The sequence below is a fragment of the Lolium perenne genome, chromosome 7 (assembly GCF_019359855.2).
Source record: "Lolium perenne isolate Kyuss_39 chromosome 7, Kyuss_2.0, whole genome shotgun sequence".
NCBI classification, from domain to species: domain Eukaryota; kingdom Viridiplantae; phylum Streptophyta; class Magnoliopsida; order Poales; family Poaceae; genus Lolium; species Lolium perenne.
In genome coordinates, this window is record NC_067250.2 from 246,490,856 (window position 1) to 246,496,855 (window position 6,000).

Here is a 6,000-nt window from a genome sequence, read left to right on the forward strand (position 1 = left end):
TCTTGAGTTTGTTAATCTAGTGGCGCTTTTCTTACCTCTGCGTTTGGTCTTGCCTATATAGATGAAATTTCCCTGCTGTCTAGATAGGCGACCTTGGTTTTCTCTTGTCTTGCTTTAGCTCAGTTTAGTTTCTTCTCGTTTCGCTGTACTCTTGCAGACGATGCGTATTAGTTCTTTCATGTGCCTGCTTTTCTTACCATGTGTTGGTTCTCGGTCCTAATATTTTGTTCGTCATTGTTGTGTGCTCCAGATTATTTGCTGTTGTGGGTTGTTGCTGGAGTGTCCGTGACGTTCTGCTTGGACTCCTTGTTTGTCAGGTACCCATCTTTGCCTATTTGGTATCAGTGCATGCTTATCTCTTGTGCTTACGTGCATTTTATTCTTGTTACTGAATAATGTGTCTATGTTCCTGATAAAAGTGCCTCCTATGGGTTCTACCCTTGCTTTGGTGTGTGTCTTCTTTGTGCATTTATTTTCTTTGTGCCACAGGATGCTCGTCCTCTCATATTCTCCTCTGCATTTGTTGGAGTTGGTTGCTTCCCATTATCGCTTGTTGTACCATGCCTACCTGCGTGAGGTGGGCGGCAATGATTCCGTCCTTGGAGGCGTGGACCTTGAGACCGCTCGTACCATGCCTACCTACGTGAGGTGGGCGACGATTTGTTGGAGTTTTTTTGGTCAGCCATGTCGTGTACTTTGCAATGCCCATTCGAGGAATCGGCCTTGCAAGCCGTTTGCTTCCTACAACGTCTGTATGGGTTTGTGATCGTGACTTCAACTACGAGGGAATGCGAGCTTATAGGGACCTCACCCATTCTGCGAATGGTTCTTGCAGTTTCGGTACTTCGGTTAGGTGGTGTTGTGTCTCCTATTAGTGCTGGTGGTTGTGTAGATACTCTTAGTGAGTCAGTGTGGTGTCAACTGATATGTAATTAGCTTATTTCTTCTGTTTGTAACATGTAGCGTACTTTTTTAGCTGGATTTATTGTTCCAGGAATTACCTGTTTGTTGATTATGTGTCAAAGAATATTCTACTGCCTCTCTCTTGTCTCTATGATAATGAACCTGCACTCTTTCTCTTCTATTTTAGTTATTCCAAGTTCCCCTCTTCAGGGCTACCATTTGGCTATGGATAATCAACTTGTACTGCCGTCGTGTTGACAATAGTGGACTATCCTGGATGTGTGTATGTTTCAGTTCTAATGTGCGGTTTGGCGTTCTTGTCTGTTTCAGATTGACTGATGCTGCGAGGTGTTCTTGAGGCGAGCTGCTCTTTGGTACTTCCTTGTTTGCCGTGTAGTGATCTCTCGCCCATTTTGTATTAGCACATGTTTGTAGCTTGCTCACATGTATATTATCTTTCTTCATGACTGTGAATGTAATGGACCTGATAAAAGTGTGCCCTCTCAGCATTCCTGTCCTTTGGTATTTGTCACCTTCGCTTGTTCATATATTTGGAACACTTGCTTGATAATTAGTATTTATCTGCGGCAAAAACTTTTTTCAACTTATTACATTTTTATCCATCATCCACGTGCAGCAGGTTATCTCCTCTCCATCTCTTTCTCTCCTCTCTCTCTCTCAAAGGAACAGAGAAAATCTCAACTTTATATGTTGGTGCAGATCCGTTTTTGTTAAGCTCACAAGGTGTTTGATGAAAACTCTAGCTAATATTATTGTTGATAGGAAGTGGCAGCGCGTGGTGGTGGTCCACCGGGAGCAGCAGTTGTGGTCCATCTTTTCCTCACAGGCTTAGGTGCACTCTCTTTTCTATCTGCATCTCTCTCTATCTCCCGTTCAAGAACCTCCTGTGAAGGGAGATCTCCTGGAGGCTGAGGTAAGAGCGGAGGCAAGCTACTCCTGTTTGATTTAGTTCTAGAGTATTTTTTTTGCAAATCAGCTATTATTTGTGCGTAAAGGAGCGGGAGAACATCTATATCCCCTTAATAATGTTATTTTTGCAAATCCATAGCTCTGATAAGGTTAGCTTAACTCTCTGTCAGGTTGTCTATTTATGCCATTCCTTTTTGAAATGGTAAATTGGGCCTGTTCTCTTGCAACTAGCAGAAGTTCCGAGTTACTGAAAGTTTGTTTCCTGATGAGATTATTGGTGATCTTTTGTTTAACTGCCTTAAAGAAAGGAGGAACAAAGGGACAATTAGGATTACAGTTTCCTTATTGGCATTACAAAAATTTGAGTATAGATGGGAAGTTAGTTTGCCTGTTTGAGATCATCAGGATTCTTATATAATTAAGGATACCTCAATTTATAGAACCTACGATTTTCTGTGCAGGGCACCCAATAGTCGTGAAACAGAGAATGGTGTCCCTGAAACAACACTGACTCGGTGTCGTGTGGCTGCCCACTAGTGGCAAGGGCGCACCCATCGACTAAAATTGAGGGCACCACCCTTGGCAGTCCGATCTTTACGAGCTTACATGCGCGTTGGCCTCCGATGCTTATGGTGAGCTTCTACCATTCTTTAATTTCTGCATCTCTGGATCATTGATCATCTCTACATTAAAATTTTCATACTTTATTTTGTCTCCATTAGGTTGCAACTGATCATGAGCAATCTTCTCACCACATCAATGCCTATGTCACTGGTGAGTTAAATAATTCTTCAGTTCCTATATGATATTATGTGGATTATCATGGGGTAGACACAACTCATATATAGTTAGTATCATATATTTTTGCCATTCTTAGTCTCAGCGGTGATATAACCTAATTAATTAACCTCCATGAAACTTCTTTATATTAAAACTGTTCCGTTGATTACACCTGGTGCCATTCTTAGTCTCAGCGGTGATATAACTCTATTTTTATGTTCTAATGTATTATACGTATACGTATCCACGATCTACCTATTTTGGTGCTGCATAATTCAAGCAACAGTAATAACATTCAGTTCTTCCAGTTGCCTCTATCCCTCCGAAGCATTGCTTTTACCCCACATGGTAGGATCTGTATAATAAAATTTATGATTCTCTTTACTGCACACATGTTAGTCCTTTAACACAGTGTGTTGCATCCTGGTGGGTCTCTTTATTCTATTGTTGACATTCTCCTGCTTATTAATTTTAGGTTACAACAGAACAGGTTGAGCAAGAATTACATGTTATTTGTTCTTGCTCGCTTGCATTTTTACATGTTGATATTTAGGCCTAACCTAACAAAAACTCTATTGTGCATTCAGCTATAATAATGGTATGTAAATTAGGGCTTGCTTACTTTAATTTTCAATTTCTTTTGAGAAATAGCAAACCATTTATATTTGTTAGAATTTATGGGCTTGAAGTCTCAATATAAGCTCTTTGTTAGCCAAATACTATTAAATTATACTGTTAGACAAATATAAGCTCTTTGATATCCCTAGCCAAATATACTAAAATTATATCGATTCCCAATATAAGAATGCCCGGAAAATGAGCAGCAACTTTAGAACTGAACTCTTCCTTCAAATAGCAATTGTTAACATGTAAGTTGGGTAGGCACTAGGCAGTGGTAACAAGATTAACTCCGCTGATCGCAGCTCTTTAATTTAAAATCCGTCATGTGTAGCACAAAGATTCACCTGCCTGGGTAAAAAATTGTTTGGTTTGTCATAAGGTTTCTTGTATGTTGAGTTAGTGGGTGGCCATATCTTCTGTTGTCTACTACTTATTTATCCTGGATAAAAAAACTCAACTCTTTTCTTATGATTCTGCTCCTTTGTGACTGCCTTTTTTCCCGGAAAGAAATACAATATTCTAAATTAACTTATTTCCGAACTTCTGATATTCTGCAGGTTTCGATCATTTCATAGGTTCCATGTTGCATGAGTCGAGGATTGGATACCATAGTTGTGTTGTCCACAGCTCCCGAAGATGAGCCAACACATTGGCACCGGGTTCTGATTTCTGAAGACTGCCCTTTTACTTAGTGAAACACTTCACTTCTTTATTTCCTTGTGCCCTATTTTATGTAATATGCACTTGTTTTTTGCAGATTATTTTCTACCCTATGATCCTACAGAAGTGACACATGGTCAAATTATTGAAGGCTCTGATGATCTCCCCGAGGGAGGAGAATCCATGTCTGAATATTCACTTGGAGTGCTTGTAAGTTTCTTTCACATGTCTATCAGTGGTCTATGCTTTTATCCTACCAGATGATACATCTGTTATATTGGCCTAAGCAAATATGGTTGATCAAATTATATGCCTTGTTTCTTCCTGTATGTGATCATTAAGTTTATTAGCATGCTATCACTTTGTACTGTGTTATACTGCTTGAAATTTGTCTCTGATGTAGCCATTCGTAGACCCTATGTAATAAATGCTAGCATGAATAATTTTGTAAGATGCCACATTGTGTCATCTAAATTCCATACACCTACCATTTGTCGAATAAGAAGTTCAAATTCAATAGGAGAATTCATGTGGTTTGTATTACACTGCTTGGAAATCGTGACTGATGCCAGTTTAGTAACCATCCATAGATGTAAGCAAAGGGAGTGCTCTATTCGTCCTATCTGATGCTCTCCATTTTATTTTTCATACAACAACAGAGGTCAAACCTTGGTGAGGGATTTTATGATGTGGTGAACTTGTGTGATTCGCCAATATCAATCGCACCATTTGCAAGAGTCTCTTTCAGAAACTGCAACTCAAAGTCACTTGTCATTGATGTTGAATTTCTTGTGTAACCATTTAGTCAGTAGTAGAACAACGACAGCTCAAAAAAGTAAAAGAGCAACAACATCGAAGATGCCTCCATTTTTTCTCTTATTTTTTGGCTGTTTTTACTGGAGATGGAAGACCTGTAGGATTTTGCATCGGAGCGTGATTAAGATTACATTGCAGAAATTCAGTTTGCCAAGTGTTTTTTGTTTACCTTTGTACTGCTATGTTTTGTGACCTATAGATATGGTCAATCCGGAGTTCCTCCGTTGTATTCAAGAGTAGTTAGGACGACTTGGGGAAGATGTTCTTATTATTTTCTTGAAACTGCGTTAAGCTGTTCTTATTATTTTCTTCAGCCTAAAAGGATGCAGTGTAGGATTGTTAGTTGACGTTGAGCTTTTACTTCACTACTTTGTTCACTGGCTCTTACTTTTGTCAGTGACAAAGTCTGCATAGAAATGTGAGATTTAGATGGTCTCAATCAGACTGAGTTTCATGTTATGCTATATATAAGTGAAATATTGCTCCTGATTTACCACTCTTCTTGGATTGCAATACTGCTGCAATATTTCTTTTGCCTATAACATTTTGTGTGGTGTCACCAAAGACTCCAATTATAGTTCAATTTCAGTTATTTACTTCAAGATACTCCAAGCACATAGTTGGATAATCGCTATTATATGAGTGGCTTAAATGTTTTGGACACTGAATGTCTTTCTACTATAGAAGATGAGAACAATTATGCTTAGTTCTGTAAATGTCTATCACATATACTTCCTCAATGTGAAGGTATTGCATTTTGTACTCATGAGACGCAGATTTATGGTATCCAGACCTTACACGTGTATACATCTGGTTCCATTATACCACGAATTGCTTAGTCTTCAAATTTACATATGTTATCATCTCCCACCTGATTTTTATCACCGTTATATACAATGTAATTCAGTGTGGATTCAACGGGATCGTGCGCCAAGGCGCACAACTAAATCTAGTTATATACTAGTATCATGCATATGATACTTGTCTATGATACCATCTCTATAGTGGGTGGTATTATAGAGTAGTATCATAAATTTCTAAATTTATTGTTTTGTAGAATCTCAATGTAAATCTATGTACAAGATCAATTTGACATTTATTTTTCTCGTAACATGCGCTATGATACAGTATCTACCTATGTTACTCTAATTCTAGTATCTCTCTTTCTTAATTGCATGCCACATCATCTTTTTTGTGGGCCTAGTATGCATGATACTACCTATGATACTAGCACTATGGTCAGCCTTAATAAACGAGCCAAAACATATTGTCTTACTTTGACGGGTTTGG

The 6,000-nt window shown here is 38.6% G+C and overlaps 2 long non-coding RNA genes across 2 annotated transcripts; both read left to right on the forward strand.

Annotated features, from left to right (window-relative positions):
- The first annotated feature begins 1,691 nt into the window (after nt 1-1,691).
- On the forward strand, nt 1,692-2,785 carry LOC127313181 (uncharacterized). The gene is made up of 3 exons (XR_011749715.1): nt 1,692-1,837; nt 2,295-2,465; nt 2,556-2,785. It is a non-coding gene; the product is annotated as an uncharacterized lncRNA (long non-coding RNA).
- A 61-nt stretch (nt 2,786-2,846) lies between these two features.
- LOC139833243 (uncharacterized) lies at nt 2,847-4,929 on the forward strand. The gene is made up of 2 exons (XR_011748649.1): nt 2,847-4,104; nt 4,554-4,929. It is a non-coding gene; the product is annotated as an uncharacterized lncRNA (long non-coding RNA).
- Nucleotides 4,930-6,000: the final 1,071 nt, after the last annotated feature.